The 16,868-nt window shown below is 41.1% G+C and overlaps 1 protein-coding gene across 2 annotated transcripts in view; it reads right to left on the reverse strand.

The window, feature by feature from the left end:
- FGF12 (fibroblast growth factor 12) overlaps positions 1-16,868 on the reverse strand; it is a 675,226-nt gene that overhangs the window by 293,172 nt on the left and 365,186 nt on the right. The window lies entirely within an intron of this gene.

The following is a 16,868-nucleotide window of genomic DNA, read 5'->3' on the forward strand; positions in this document are numbered from 1 at the left end:
CGGGTCCAGGGGCCGGGGCCGGGAAGCTAGTGCCGGCGGCCGCCAACTCGCCCAACTTGCTGCGCGGGTGGCCTCTCAGAGCCGCGGGCGGCTGGGGCGCCCCCAGCGCCGCGCTGCCGCCTCCCCAGGCCCGGGAGGGGGCGCTCAGGGCGGAGTCCCATTCATGGGCTGAGGCTCTGGGCGCGCTGAGCCGCACCGGCTCCCCGGAGCCGCCGCCGCCGCTCAGGGCGGAGTCCCATTCATGGGCTGAGGCTCTGGGCGCGCTGAGCCGCACCGGCTCCCCGGAGCCGCCGCCGCCTCCCCACCAGCTCGCTCGGCTGGAGCGCTAGCTCCGCAGGAAACCCCAGGCGACGGGGACAGCCACCGAGACGGCGGGGCGGGGGGACCGGAGAGCCGGGGCCAGCCGAAGTTCCTCCTGCTCGGCTCGCCTACCCGTGGGAGAGCGGGAGAGCTGCTAGGTGGGGCCAGGCGGGGGGCCAGGATCCCGGAGCGCAGGGGAGCGCAGCGCGCCCAGATCCTGCTGCCTTTCCTCGCGCCCTCTGTCCCCAGACTCCCTTCTCCTCCCTCCCTCCTGTCACCCCTCTCCCCCCTCTCTGTCTTCTGTCTCACCCCTTTTCTCCTTTCTACGCAATCCTACGTGATTGAGGTTTGGATGAGAAATTCTCAGAGGCAGAGCGAGGGAACTGCAGCTCGGGTCTGCTCTGTCCAGTCCCTCCCCCAAGAGAAAACAACCACCCGCGAGTTAAAAGATTCAGGGTGCGCCAAGAGGAGGTTAGGGGTGGGGGGGCTGAGAGAACGCAGTGCAACCTCTCTCTAATAAGCCAGGGCATGTAGAATTCTCTGCTCAGGAAGGAAAAGGACACCTGGGGAGAGCAATGGCCTCTTGGGCCCACACATTTGATCCCACCTTTACCTCACTGGGAACAGGAAGAAGTGTTTCCAGCTCCTTGGAATTTCTTAATTCTGTCTGGAAAGCTGCAAAGCGGGCTCAGTCCCTGAAAGAAGGACCAGGCGTGCAAGCAAGTGTCCAGAGTGTGAAGGGAGGTGGGGTGAGAGTGGACTGAGCTGGGGCAGTCAGCATCAGCTTCCAGGTGCAATCAGGTCTCCGGACATGCTTGTGATGACAGTTGATGTTAGAGAAACTCGGAGTCATCCAAGTTAAAATATTGCACGGGAGAATTTAGAAATGCAAAAGAATAATCACCTTCCATTCATGCTAAGGTCTGGGAGCAGCTATTTGTTTTACTTAAAATTTCTCTTCAGTTTGTCTTCAATGTCCCTAATTTCTCCCTTTATAGACAATTTGCTAAACCTCAACAATAGTGCCAGAGGATTAAACGGACGGTTTTCAAGCAATACAGGCGTTATGTTGGCAACAACCTAATAAAAGACAAGAAAAATGCAAGTCCTGGAAAGCTACTGAGAATGGATGTGAGACTCAGAGGGGCCCCAGAAACCCTCCACAAACCAATGGGCCTAGTGGGGATTCACTTGGACAAAAGGAGGATGGAGGTCTGTGAGGCTGTTTAGACCAAGTTTTAAGTCTAACAGCCCTACTGTGTCTGGGGATCTGGACCATCCAGACTGTTAGATAGCCAAAGCAAGGCTGGCAGACAGGGCTCATGGGACAGACAGCTGGCAGAGGAATTAAACAGGCAAGTCACCCTGAGGTAGGAACCCCCGCTGTCAATGGAGAGCACACATGCCCTATGGCATGAGAGTCTGGCTGAACTAAGACAGAGGGTTCATGCTGGGGGGCCTGACAACACAGAACCAAACAGGTGGAAAAGAGACACTCTTCTCCAAAAGTAAAGCTGACTAGATCTTAAAAAGCGCATCAGGATAGGGCAAGGAAAATCGCGTACAATCAGTTGGTAATGCTATCAATTAGGGAAATGTTCACAGTCTGCAAATAAAATTATTTTCCTTCCTTGGCTCCCAGAAAACTTGTCTCATTCTTGAATAACACAAGCACAGATAGTACTGCTGGCTTTTGGGGCTCTCTGCCTTGTACAATTCAACACCCAAGCAGAGAAAAGGTCACATAAGGGGAGTAGCCATGAAATCGGAAAGCAGGGGATCTATAATGAGGCCTGGAGGAATGTACTGCTTTTTTTAAAAAAATCTTTAAAATGGAGATAATTATTCCCATTTACCTCTCAGAACTGAGTATGCACGTGTAAGCATTTTGAAAACAAAGATGCCAAATGAGTGACAAAGATGATGCAGTGTTAATTTTTTAAAGAGATGCATGAAATTATTATTAATACTTATTGAAAACACGCATTATGGATGGCCTTTCAAAACGTGAAGCAGAAATCTCTATGATTACAGCCCAGGAATCCCCATTAGTAACGAGTTATCTAGCTGTCAAAGTTTGAGACATGGACAGATGGATTAGACAGGTAGATAATACTGGAAGAGAGAAATAACCTTAGAGTCTCAACATCCGGTACAGGTTTTCAATGCTGCAGGCAGACCTGTATGTGTGGTGGGCGTGGGGTAGAGGGAAGGCCTGGAAATAATTCGTGTGTTCTCTAATCCTCGAGTATTGCTGATTTTTGTGCAGAGGCTTTGAGAAATGAGGATATTTTGCTACTGAAGCACAGGAGAAAAGGAGGTGATGAAGAAACTGATGAAAAAGCAGATAGCAGTCGCTGTGTGCGGTTGTCTCTCCTGACATGACATCAAGTTAGGCTTTAAAAATAAATAAATAAATAAATAAAACAATCAATGCCAGCTTCTGGAAAGTAACATTATTTCTGCCTTTAGATTGCTATTAAAGAATGTGGTGTTTCAGATATAATCAGACAGCAGACTTTTCTCTCAGGCTGCTGCAACTATAGTCCGAGTGCTTTTCAGCTGTTTCGTCCCTAGGTCTTCAGCAGCATCATTTACTCCATTTTCCAAGTGAGAGGAGGTAAGTACAGTACAGAGAAATTGGAGAAGTTATCCAGGACTTAAGAGTGACACTGCTGAGCTCTCAAACAGTACTTAAATTAACGTTTCAATTCATTCATTCACAGCCTTCCTACCTGGGCCACTAAATCTGCAGTCTTTCTCCATGGCTACTAAGACCTTGCCCATACCTTTGTAAGTGGGACCAGGAATGAAATTAACTCAATATACTGATGATTTAGGTTAAACAACCAGGTATTTTAAACAGTGATACATCAAGGCTACCAATTCTATGATTTTTTATGCTATCTTTCTTTGAAGAACTTAAGAATTTCCAGTTCTGAAGACATCATGGGTAGAAAAAGTTTTAAGTACTTTGAAGAAAGGTGTTAGTACACACCACAAGGATAATGACATAGTTATATTTCTATTTCTGACCTCTAGTCAAATGAAACATGAGCAGTCTTAATTATTGCCATGTTTTAAAAGAAAAAGACAGAGAATGTTTAATAGTCTTTTGCTTCTTCATAGTCAAGTCCTCCAAATCCCAAACCAATTAGCCAAATCGATTAAGATGATTTCACACATTCTCTTCAGACGTACTGAGCACACACTGCATTCATCCGGGACTCTGAATCAGTTACCAAGGGAAACTCTATACACCTTTACCTTCTGCCCTCAGCAAACTTAGAGTTTATGCCATCATGAGCTTATTTGGATCTTTCTTTAATCACCCACTGGCTGCTTGCTTCTGGACAAGTTACTGACCCTTTCTAAGCTACAACAGATATAAGATATACGATAGATTCTAAGAGATACAAATGTTGATGATACTGGAAGTACCTACCTAACTAGACAAAAATATGTGATAATAATGTAAATGTATGAAAATGAGTGTGCTATAATTAAAATATTCATTTAAAGCAAATTTCTATGATAAAATACAGATGTCCCCAACAGGAAAACATAGCTCGTGATTCCTACATACCAGCATTCACTCCTAGATTTAATGTATTTTAACAAAGACTGGAAATCTGCTTGAAATGAATGATTAACCTTGACATTCTAATAGGAACCAGAATTTTTATTAGTGGAATATTGTCAATGTCCTGGTCTCTTAGGAAGACCAAGACACCTACGTACATCATCCTGCTCTGAGCTCAAGTTCCTGACCCCAAGCTTGGTGAAGACGAACTCATTGGGCACTGCCACAGCTCGCTTGAGGGGTGGAAGACCCTTTCTTCATGAATTTTATTATATCCAGCAGCTGTACTTACATCGACTTTCCTCTGACAGTTAAAATAAGTTGGCAAAAAATTCATATAAACAATAATTTCATAACAACTTGGGAATTGCTTTATGTGGCAAATTAATTTATGATATTTTAATTTCACAAATCGGTGACTGAATTATTACATGTTATGTATCGATCTGGGTTTAGTAATCTCTCAAAATGGGAAGTAGAACAGATTTAATTCCGCTTTATAACACAAGTGAAGGGCGGTATCCTCATTACCCAAATAGAGAAATTTTCCATGTTTTGGAGAACGGCTGCTTTGAAAAAGAATGGAAGATATAATTAACGTGAGCCAATGCTAAGTGTTCTGCATACTTCTAAGTGCATTACAATTATTGAATCCTTATAACAACTATAACTGTTGGATTCTGTCCTATCTCTATTTTATAAATGAAGAAACCAGGGCACAGAGAGGTTAAGTTGCCTAATCTAGGGCACCCAGTTAAGCATTGGTGGCATTCAGACAACTCGTGTCACTTATTTCCAGAGCTTCTCTTTTATCATCTATGTTTTATGGGATGTCAATTTTTTTAAATCATGAATAAGTATAATCCTGTCATAAAATTAATAAATTAAGAATGTATTATTTACATATATTAGACCATTATTATTTAAAAATCATCTTCATGTATGTCACTTAACCTCTTCATACCCATTTGAAGAAGCTAAGGAGATAACGATAACCCTATTTCCCCAACACAGACGCCAATAAGAGACGTGATCTCCCAAGGTCATGAAAACTAACCAGTGAAGAATTCTAAGTTCCATCCTGGCCTTCTGACCTCAATGTGTCCACTTCCCCAACTAAGGTCACATAGTGAAAAATACGGGAATGCCAAATGTCTTTTACGTGGTAGCTTACAGCAGGTGCCCTAGTAAATGACCTTGAAGGGATCATTCTGTGTTAGAAGGGAGAGGGATACAAGTGTCCCAAATTCTCTCTCTCCCTGCAGCTTTTATGTCTTTTGGGGCCAGGGAACTAAGATGAGGGGTTTAACCACTCAGCCATGAAGGGGTGTACTCTATTTGTTTTAGTTCTGAGAGTGTGGCTTCCAAATATTCTCCTTAGTTCAATAATTCAAGCTGCACTTCATGAGAAAACCGTATTGAAATTAATCAAGAGAAAAATTCAAGACACCTAAAAGGGATACATTTATATTTTCCATGTTCCTATTCCTAAAAAAATGTACATTGGTTTAGATCACCCCCCTCAGAGAATGGTTGATACTTGGTTATTTTCCTTCATGGCTGGATTGAAATATTAGAAAATTGCCACGATAGACTGCTCATCGCTTTAGCCCTCCACTAACACAGTAGTACCCCTTCCTGCTAAAACAATAATGTGGCTAAATGATCTCCATTAGAATGTAAAACTCCTAAAGACAGAGATATTGTCTATTTAGTTTACTTTTGCATCTTCAGTGCCTAAACTAGTGTTTAACACATAGCAAATACTCAACAAATACTTGAATACATGAGTTAATTCATTCGTCCATCTACCCATCTATCTAAGATGCATGGGACCAGCAGTTGGCGTAATGGCTATGTCGCTGGACTCTCATAGAGTCGACCACAGTTCGATCTCGAACCCAGTGGCTTAAACTCATGCTGGGCGCATGTGTGTGCATGCGTGCCCAAGATTCTGAGAGGAGAATACAAGAGAAGGGATTGTAGCATGGTCACCCCCCCTGGGGGGTGATTTCTCTGACTCTCTCTGTCTTTCTGGTGCATGCATGCTCCCTATAACAAAAATCTCTCCAATAAATAAATAAATAAATAAATAAATAAATAATAACACATGCATGGATCATCCCAAAGAGAAGAACAGGAATTTACTGTTTATGACAGGAAACAAACTCAGTTAAGTCAAGGGTAGTCTTCATATTTCTAGGTTGATTCTTTTGATTTATAAACATCTCCTAAAATTATATGCCAAAATTTAATTTCTCTATTAAATTCTGATGACCTAAGATGGTATCTGGAACCTACTTTTTTGACCAAACCCCATCTTCTCTATGTAAGCCTGTTTTCAATTCTGACTTCTGTTTTCTCTCTCTCTCTCTCTCTCCCAACTCCCCTTTATCTCTCTCTCATGCACTCATATAATACACACACAGACACCTACACACACAGCAAGAAAAGATTATAAGACTAAGGCAGAATGCTACAGATGCCAAATAAAATGAGTAGTCAATGTTTAAAACCCCAGAATAGGAACAAATGACCTTAAAATGGTTTGATAATCCTAGCGTTCATATCATCACCCATCTTCACTGAGCCGCTTTCTCCACAGGCCATTCCTAGTTGCTCTCATTTCTAATTTTAGGTCCCAAATTTTCAGGGAATAGATCTTGTTGAAATAGCAGTCTCTTATAGCACCCAGCACATGACTGACACCCAAAATATACTATTAAAATTGTCATAAATTCATATTTTTGTCCTCTGCATGCACATACCTCTGGACACTGTGAAAACAGAAATTCGTAAAAGACTCTTACCAATCATGTGGTCACAGGTATTTGATACTGAGAACTTTTTTTTTTGGGGGGGGGGAGTGGAAATTAACTGTAATATACAAACTGGTTAGGAAAAATAGAGAATCAAATTGCAGTTTGGACAAGATAAACAGTAAGGTCATTTCAGGTTCTAAGTTTTTAGAACTCACTAAAAATAAAACGTAAAGTAGAAAGAGCATGCACTTTAGGGTAAATAATTTGTTCTTACATAAAGCTACTTAGTCTTCCTGAGCCTAAGTTTACTTGCCCATAAAATGACTACTATTTATGACATAAGTTAGTTAAAACCATATGTTTAAGAGATAGCAAGAGTTTCAAAACTGAGAAAAAGTATCAACGGTTGAATGAATTAATGAATGAGCAGATGAATGGACAGTCAGGTGGATAAAACATAGCATCTCCCCTCTAAAAATCACTAAATTACCAGTGTGAGACTAAGCAAAATAGCACACAATAAAAATAAAACATAGTTAGAGACCCTCCTTTCAGACTACAGGGGTAGCATAAAAGAAAATGTTCAAAAATTCTAGGGTATTAAAAAATGCATTTGGTAACATTCTCAGACACCACCTTAATAATCATTTTTATATAAAACTCTATGCCAGGACTGGATGGTGTTGCAGCAGTAAAAAGAGGTGCTCTGCAAAACTGATTCACATGGAAAGGTTCCAGGTTCAAATCTGGTGACTTCCCTGACTACATTGGGTACATTCATGCCCGTGATCCGGACTGGCTGAAGCTGGGGGTGGATCCCAGTGTCAAGAACTTTTTGAAGATGCTGTATCTCTCTCTCTCTTTCTCTTTCTCTCTACGTCCCCTTTGCTCATGGGAGAAATAAATGTTGAAATAAAAAGCATCCCCCTGTGCATAATTTGGCCAAAAATTCAGCGTATGCAGCATGACATCAAGGGAACGCTAATGTAGATGGCTCATGCTTGTGAATTCCAAAGTCTAAAGCCAAGATGAATGGAATGAGAGAGAGAGAGGGAGAGAGAGAGAGAGAGAGATGCATTTCAACATGTAGTTATCCAGAAAGGGGAAGATAAGATCATTATATAAAGACAGTTCTTTAAGCACCCAAAATATATCACTGGAACAGAAAGCAACAACAATATTTCTGCCATGTTTTAGATGGGATATTAGTATTTAAGCTTGTAACGTCAGCTAGAAGGGATCTCATGAGGTCATCGTCCCATTCCAGGTAACATACATATACTATAATCAGCTAGAGATGATAAGAGAAGGGACTTCTTTAAACTCAAACTCGAAAATTGTCTTCTGGTGGGTTGAGTGTGTTAAGAGGATAGCAATGGAGAAGTAGTACATTCTTTTTTTCTTTATTTTGGCAGGTCTTCTCTCATCTTTAAGAAGGGCAAAAAAAAGGAAAAAGCTATAGTTGGCCTTTGAAAGATAAGTAACCAGAAGCATTTATTATTAGCAAAGAACAAATGTTAGAGAAAGAATATTGACTTTATGCTAATATAAATGTAATTTACTTTAAAAATTATAAATATGACTTGTCTAAAAGATCAGATATCAAATTTGGAGGCAAGAATCTGTCTTAAAATTTTTATTCTAACAAGAACCAAGTACAGTATTTTGGGTTTTGTCATTGTTGTTTTAAATGATTATTTAATTTTATTTATTATAATTACTTTTTAATTTGATGAGAGAGACACACACACTCACCAGAGAGAGAGGGAAACTGAGAAAGCAAGCAACCAGGTCCAGGACTCAAACCACAGTCAGCCATGTGGTAGTGCAGAGCCTTAACCACCATACCACCTGCTGGCCTTGAGTACAGTATGTTGAATATAATAGATAGTCTGTACCTGTGCACCAATTTATTTAATTTTGACTTAAAAATGATAAATGTTCAGGATGAGGAAGCATTATCTCAAGTTTCACTATAAGCAAAACCTTAGACATAATTTTATTAGTATTGTAGCACGTGCACAGTGCATGCATGTCTCTGAATCATTTAAGTATTGGCTACCATAAAACAAATGTCTGATAAATATGATAGAAACTACATTACTGAAGCAGTTAAGTCTGGAGAAGAATGAACCACACAGGGAAAAGACTGCTTCACAAAATGGGGACGGGAGCCCCATCACTGGAGACCTTCAAGTCCAGACTGAGAACAATACCATGGAAGCAGGGTTCCAAGAGCTGAGATAGATATTCTAAAAAATGATTACAGTCAGTACTGCTGCAGGTGAGAAATGAATCAAAATCACTGCAAGCCACATGCAAAGCAATACTTAGGAAGCCTTTTCTTTGTAAAGAAAGTGAAAATCATAGGGATGTGTATGTATGTTGAAACCACTGGCTGGCGGGAAATGACAGCAGGGTGGAAGATTCAAGGAGACAGTCAAAGAAAGCATGTCAAGACTACCCCTGTGAAGCCAGCACAGGGCTAAGCACTTCTTTTACTGGCACCTAGTATGTAGTGCAGAAGTGGGTGTAGCAGCCTCAGGTGATGAACAGTGGAAAGGTTAAATGACAAAGTTCCTCTGGATTGTGGTGTTCAAGAGTAAAGAAAAGAAAACATATGTACCTATTAAAACATAAGACAAGACAGCTCCCCAGGTAAGAGCCAGAAAAAAAAATCCCCAGGAAGTTAATCAGAACCATTGTGGATTCTCTGGAAGATAGTCATTGACTATTTTGGATTCCTGTGTAGGAAAGATCTCATTTTGAAATAAAAGACTTCGGTGTAACCAAACGCTGATGAGCTGGAAGGTGAATGGAGAAGCAAAAGAAAATGGGGTGAAAGGTAGTATTAGGAGCTCTGCTCGGGCTCCTCATTTTCTGCAGGTAGTGTTAGGTTCACATGAGAGAATGAGAAAAGCAGATGCTTGCTTTGCTACAATTGCGGTGGTTCTATGTATTTCTACTATCAGTAATTATAGAGAAATCTAGAGACTTGATTTATGGCAGAAAGAAGAAAATAGTTAAATCTCAGTTTATCATAGTATCTTCAGTTTCGTGTTTTTGTAAGAAAAAGAGATAACTCTGAACAACTCCGAACCAAATTGAGATAACCTACAACAAACCAGAGAAAAAAATCTCGCAAAATGGTTTCTCAACTAAATGTGAGAAAGAGATTGGACGACAATCAGTTGTCCCATTCATGAAATTAAACATTTTGAAAAACAATCATCCCATTTCCTGCTTGACAATTTTGAACTCACTATTTACACAGCATTGCCTTCAAAATAAAGAGTAAGCATGTGTTGTCTCATGAGTAGGTGAGGAAGCTAGGTGACCACAGAAAGGCCACTTAACCTTGGTGCATAATTTAGTCATCTATAGAAAAAGAAATTATTAAATGAGTACGTATGTGTTAAGTCTTCTAATGCAAGGCTAGTTCTAAAAGGCTCCTGGAATCAGCAACAGCATTCGGTTCCAGGGATTATAACAAGAAAAAGAGTATGTACTCTAAAATACCTAAATATTATCAATGGGACTGCTTACCTGAAAAAGGTATTAGTAGTTGTAGCAAAGACTATTAGGAAAATAAATGACTTGATTATCAGTGAAACTCTCTGAAGTTGCTAAATTCTCCCAATTTTAGTTCAAATGATGTCCCATAATCTCTAAGTGACTAATGAATGATGAAAAAATATATATATACATATATATGTGTGTGTGTGTGTGTGTGTGTGTGTGTAGCCTGGAAAGTGCCAAGTGCCAAGTGCCTGCGTGCGTGTGCACATAAGTGCAGGCCCAAACTCCTGATGTGAGGGAGGCATGAAGGACAAAGGATTTTGCTGTGACCTTGTTCACTGGGGGAATGTTTTCTTTCTCTCTCTGGCAAGTACATGTGCCCTCTGGTGATTAAAAAGATAATAAAAGAGGTTAAAAAAAAAAGAAATATGAAACAGTCTGCTAACTAAAGAGATGGTACAAAATAAAATACGGTTGTTTCTATCATAGCTAGACTTTTGAGGTTTTTGCTTTTGTTTTATATTTTATTATTATTGTTGTTACACGAATGCAATTTCTGTGTATTGGATAATCTTAGATGTCAGTTAATGATCAGCTTTATAATCATCCAGATAAAACAGGGTCAGCAGGTGATGTGGTGATTAAGGTCCCCACATGGCCGACCATGGTTCAAGTCCCGAATCCGGTAGCTTGAAGATCACACTGGGGTTGGGACCAGCAGATGGAATATTGGTTATCTTGCTGGACTCCCACATGGATACCTGCAGCTCAAGTCCCAGATGCATAGGCTTGAAACTCACACTGGGCATGTGCATGCAGCCCAAAATCCCAAGAGGAGAATGGATGAGAAGGGATTGCAGCATGGTCATCCTCCCTGGGGAGTGATTTCTCGCTTTCTGTCTCTGTCTCTGTCTCTCTGGTGAATGCACATGCCCAATAAAAAAAAAAATCTCTATTAAGAAAAAAGACAGAGAGAGAGAGAATCATGCTGGGCATGTCTGTGGGCATACCCAAAATCCTGACAGGAAACTGGAATGAGAGGGGATTGCAACATGACCACCCCCTGATGATTTCTCACTTTTCTTCTCTTTTTCTCTGTCTCTCTCCCAAGAGTGCACACCCTATGGCAAAAGCCTAAACAAACAAAAATAATCCAGATAAAAGAAGGAGCTAATTCTACAATGAAAAGCATTGATAGAGAACTTTGCTCTCATGGCCCTGTTCTTAGCCTGAAATGCATCTTCATTCCAATGTTATTTACCCCATATGGAACCTTGGACTAAGAGTTTCTTGTCTTCTGGGCCTCGATTTTCTCTCTCTTGAAATGTGATTAATCAAATGATTACTGGGGTATTTACACATTCTTCATCCTATGACTGTAAGTAAAATACTCACTAACATCATATTACTTACCCCAAACAAACTAGGATGTATCCTTCTCATATTCCCAAGTAACTTCTGGGTAGCTAACTGAAGTGAAAAAGTGATTGGTTATCTTCATCCCCTGACTCCTTGGCTAGATACCCTCAGTCCCCAGAACTAAACCTGACTGTGACCTTTTACTACAAAATGCTTCTCTGTCACTCTAGAGAAAGGTAATGATAATTAAAGCAGACTTTTTTTAAATGTGCCAACTTATTTTATTCTCACAACCACCCTACAAAATGGATATTGTTATTACCAGTGTGTAAATAGAAGAGTAGAAAAGGAACTTGGCTAAGGTGACACAGCTAAGGGAATGAGCAAGACTGGAACACAGAGAGTCCAAACCTCTCACCAGCAGATGAAGAGGCTCTAGCCTCTTATTAGTAGATCAGTCACTTCCCAGTTATGTGATGCTGGTGAGAGTGGAAGAGGAGACGCACCAGTGTTGGTGCTGACGACTGTCACTCTCCTTGTTTAGCCTGTATAGAAAGACAAGCTATCGCTGGGTGGGGTGGAAAAGCCTGTGTGGAGAACACTCTCGGGCCAGCCTGTGGCACAGCAGTTAAGGCAAGTGGACCACCGCCCGCCACGGGCAACTGTACAGTTTGAGTCCTGGACCCCAGGGCTTGCAAAACACACCAGCCAGGCATGTGTGCCTGCCTGCTTAAAATGCCAAAAGGAGAGAGAAATGGTGAAGGGATTGCAGTGTGACCATCTCCCATGGTGCTTTCCTTTTTTCCGGCTCTCTGTCTCTCTCACACCCGCCCTCAGGCATTTATTTTTAAAGAAGAATGCTCTCAATTAAGAGAAAGAGGGAGAAGGCCCCTGCTTTCTCCCTTTAAATATCTGAGAATCTTCTACATTAGCCTCAGTGCTGACATCCCCATGAGTTTATATGCCTAACTAACTGAGCCCTGTAATAGCACAGCATCTCACTCAACTTGTTTGGAAATGGTGGGCAAGACTTAATCCTCTTTAGGAAGCAGAATCAGGCCGAAATGCCCTCTTTGCTAATTTCTTCTTTGTGAGAGAGCCCCCTGTTGCGTAATCTAAGTAATTGAAGTGTATATTGCTTTGCTAACCAATTCCTCTGGAGCTAGTAAAGTGTAGGATAGATTTACACACACACACACACACACACACACATACACACACACATGCAATACCCATAAAATACCAACCTCTCGTTTTCTTTTCAGAATATTCAATCTTAGGGACCACTGTGTATGTATGTATCTAGAAAAGCAACTTAACGCAGCATTAACCCACTAAATTCAGAGGTTTTGCATTCAATGCAGAACTGCTGTTAGCTTCTTGACCTTTCTGTTCCTTAGGATCATTTGGAAAATGAATATAGTAGACTTCTGGGACAGACAGAGAGACTCAGAATGGTCAAACCCAAGAACCGGAATGGAAAGAACCCTAAGAATCATCCAGGTTAATGCCTTCATTTTAAAGATGATGGAACTGAAGGCTAAGGGATACTTCAGTTCCCACAGTTCTGGTGGCTTCAGCAGAAGCACCACTCAGGCTTCTGCATTCTAAGACTAGTGGTCTTGCTGGTATAAGATTTCATTTCTTAATCACAGATCATATTTTAGACTTTTTTAAAGAAGAAAAAAAAACCTGACGAATAAAAAACCAGTATAGGGTGATATGGTGGTTAAGGTGCTGGAATTCCCACATGGCTATCCACGGTTCAAGTCTCAAACTTGGTGGCTTGCTTTCTCCCTCTCCCTCTCTCTGTCTCTCTTCCTCTGGCAAAACTCATGTGAAAAAATAATAAATAAAATAAATTTAAAAAATAACAACTATAAAAACAAAACAAACCGTATGAAGGACCCGGTGTCCCGGTGTGGTGGCACTACAACTGTAATCCCAGCAACTCAGGAAGCTGAGAAAAAAAGGATTCTAGCCTGGTCAACATTGTGAGGTCCTGTTAGCAAAACCCTGTCTCTGAGAAATAAACAGAAGAAAAGGAAAAGCTAGTTTATAGTGAAAGATGGCTCCCAGCTGAGCCAGGAAGGTCCTTATTCCTTATTAGTAGTATTACATGCCTAATTTACACATACTTAAACACCTCGGACTGCTGAGGAAGTTATCTAATGTCACACATTTGGAAAATAGTGACATTGATCTGGTCTTCTAAATTTGAAATTCCTTCTTTTCTTCTTTGGACCTTTATCTCCCCCAACCTTCTTTAAATTGAACTGATTCAGATGAGATCAAGTTAATTATAAAGTCTTCTCAAAAGATTATTAATGCTTTCCCAGAAATGCCCCAGTTAATACACAATGTAGGCCCTTCTTCACTGGCTGCTTACCTACATTCTGTTCATTCAACATCTATTTTCAAATAAAAGAAGATTATTGAATCAGCCTGGTGATTAAAGCAGCAGGATCCCAAATGGTCCAAGTTCTGGACCCTGCAGCTTAAAAAACATGCCAGGCACATGTGCATGTGCGCCCAAAATCCCCAAAAGAGGGAGAAATGGAAGAAAAAGGACTGAAGCATGTCCATTTCCCATCGGGGGGAACTGTTTTCTCGCTCTCTTTCTTTCTCTCTCTCTCTGTCTCTCTCTGGAGATTGCACATGCCATCCATCAAATAAAAATAATTAATAAAAAAACATAATTATTTAAAATACAGGAATTTCTCCCACAGGTTTATTGCATGAGAAAAAAAGAGTCATAATTCTATTTGAAACCATAGGAGTATCATTAAAATGCAGAATTCTTTGTGATGCTAATGAGTATTTTCTTCACCAGGTAGCACTGCTTACTAAACATCTGGCAGGGCCTGCTGAGAATACCCAGGAGCTGAAAGCAGGACACTGACCTTGCCTCAGGAACTTCTCCATCAGGTGATTTGAAGACAGGCATTGCCTTTAGTATATGTATAAGATGTTGCAGCATCTGATAGCCACATAAATAATTTCTTTAATTAGTTCACCCCTGTGCTTCTTCAGCGTCGAATATTCAATTAAACACAAAACTTGCAACTCACTGCTAGAGTATTCATTAGTAACCTGCAAGTTATCTTTAAACACAACAATAGCTTAGGGAGAATGCAGCGAAGAAATGAACTTGTCTTTGTCTTGAACATAAGAATTTGAATCACAGGCCCAGGGAGGAGAGTCTGTGAACAGCCATGTTTGTTCTCGCCAACAACTCATCTCCTGTACAGACATACATGTAACCTACCAGTTCCTTCAATTATTGTCAACACATCTTGGCAATAGATGACGTTTATCTTACCCCTTTACCCGTCTCCTTTCCTTAATATTTTAAAATCTCACAGATTTATATAAACATAGACAGTATACATGTAAAACGACAAGTAAGGGTTGCACATACATATGAGGAAATCTCAAGAAATTGGTGAGAAGATGGCATAAAAATATGAATCCACGTGACTGCCTAAAACATTCTGAAGTCCAGGCAGAGTTTTTCATACTATGCATTCTCCACAAACATTTTGAAGATTCTTTACGTAACAACTTACCTCATCTGCTATCTATAACTGTGTATGTCTATGTATATATGTACATGAATACATATTTGATGTTTTCTATGTATCTGTGTGAAATGGTAAAATGCTAAGGAAAGGAGACTGGAAAAGGGCAGAAAGAAATGTTGTCAAGTTGTCTAGGAAAGCATGTAGTTTCTTTTCATTTTCCAGCTACCCCCTCATACCTCAGTCACTGGGCAGACCGCTTAGCACATAAGATAAAGAGAAATAAAATGCAATTTCTCCCCCTGAAAGAACTTCCTGTCTATCTAGTGGAGGAACCTGGCATTGTAGGTGGTAACAACAGTCCTCATGAAACACAGGCTGTGGTGGGATGGGCCCTGGGCTGGGGCGTTCAAGGGAAAAGGCCACTCTGCTCGATTGGAAATGATCTTGCAACATTTCACGAGGGAATGACATGGGACTGCCCAGTCACGGACAAGTAGGCAAAGCCTCCATGAGACAGGGTTAAGAAAAAACTCCTAGCCAGAGAGAAGAGGAAAAGGCAAGCACCGAGGTATGGCCGTCAGTTATGTAAGGCTGTGAGGTTTGCCAGGGCAGGAACCATATCTCTTGTTCATTTTTATATCTCAGCTGCCAAGCTCATGATTAATAAAATTAAATCAGTCAAACGAAACAACAAATGAGAGCTGGCCCTACGGCCTAGTACTTAAGAGAGCTGGATCCCGTAGAGCCAGCCAAATACCAGCCTTGTTAGCTTGAAGAACATGCTGAGCACATGTGAGCATGAGCCCCAAGTCTCAGCAGGATGGAAAAACAGGCAATGAAAGGGTTCTGGCATGACTACACCCCAGTGGGAGTCGCTCCCCCCTCCCCCCGCCCCGTCACTCTGTCTCTCTCTGGTGAGCACATGTGCCCTTTGGCAATTAAAAAAAAATAAATGAATGGGGACCAGAGTTTCCCCAGTGTTTTCCAGGAGCAGTTCTACAGTTTGAGGTCTTAGATTTAGATCCTTGATCCACCTTGACTTGATTTTTGTCAAAGGACCAGTAGGTGGTATGGTAGTTAAGGCACTGGACACTCCCACAGGGCCAACCACAGTTTGAATTCTGGACCTGGCGGTTGCTTTCTCATTTTCCTTCTCTCTCTCTTTTTCTCTGGGCCTCTCTCTGGTCAAATTAAAATAAATAAATAAATAAATAAATAAATAAATAAGTAAATTGAAATAAAACAATTATTTTTAAAAATGAATGAATAAACAGTATTTGAAGAGTGTTGACAGATCATGGGACTCAGAATATCAGATGTGTGGAAGCACAGGATAGAAATTAGAAAGTCTGGCCACCAATCAACAGGACCAGTATGTATATGGCATCTGTGCCTCATCTTGAAGGCAACAGAGAGCCGCTGTAAATCTGTGAAGATTTGATACAATCTAACCAGTAAATGTTGGTACTACTGCAGTTTTTAGTATAAGTAATTGGGTTAAGTATAGTGCAATAGGTACAGTTGTCAGACTCAATTCATTGTATTAAAATTAAGTAGTATTGAGTCCATCTCATGGTTGAGTGGTTAAAGAGGCTGGATCCCTTATGGCTGACCACGTAGTTCATATCCAGGCCCCGAGGGCTTGAAGAACATGCCAGGCATGTGTGTATACTTGCCCAAAATCCCAAGAGGAGAAAATGAAAACAAGGTATTGTGGTGTGACCACCCTGACTGGAGCACCTTCCCCCTCCCCCTCCCTGTCTCAGTGCCTCTCTGTCTCGCTTTGGTCAATGTATGTGCCCTCTGGCATTTAGGAAAAAT

This window comes from Tupaia chinensis, unplaced genomic scaffold (genome assembly GCF_000334495.1).
Source record: "Tupaia chinensis unplaced genomic scaffold, TupChi_1.0 Scaffold141231_1, whole genome shotgun sequence".
Lineage (NCBI taxonomy): Eukaryota > Metazoa > Chordata > Mammalia > Scandentia > Tupaiidae > Tupaia > Tupaia belangeri.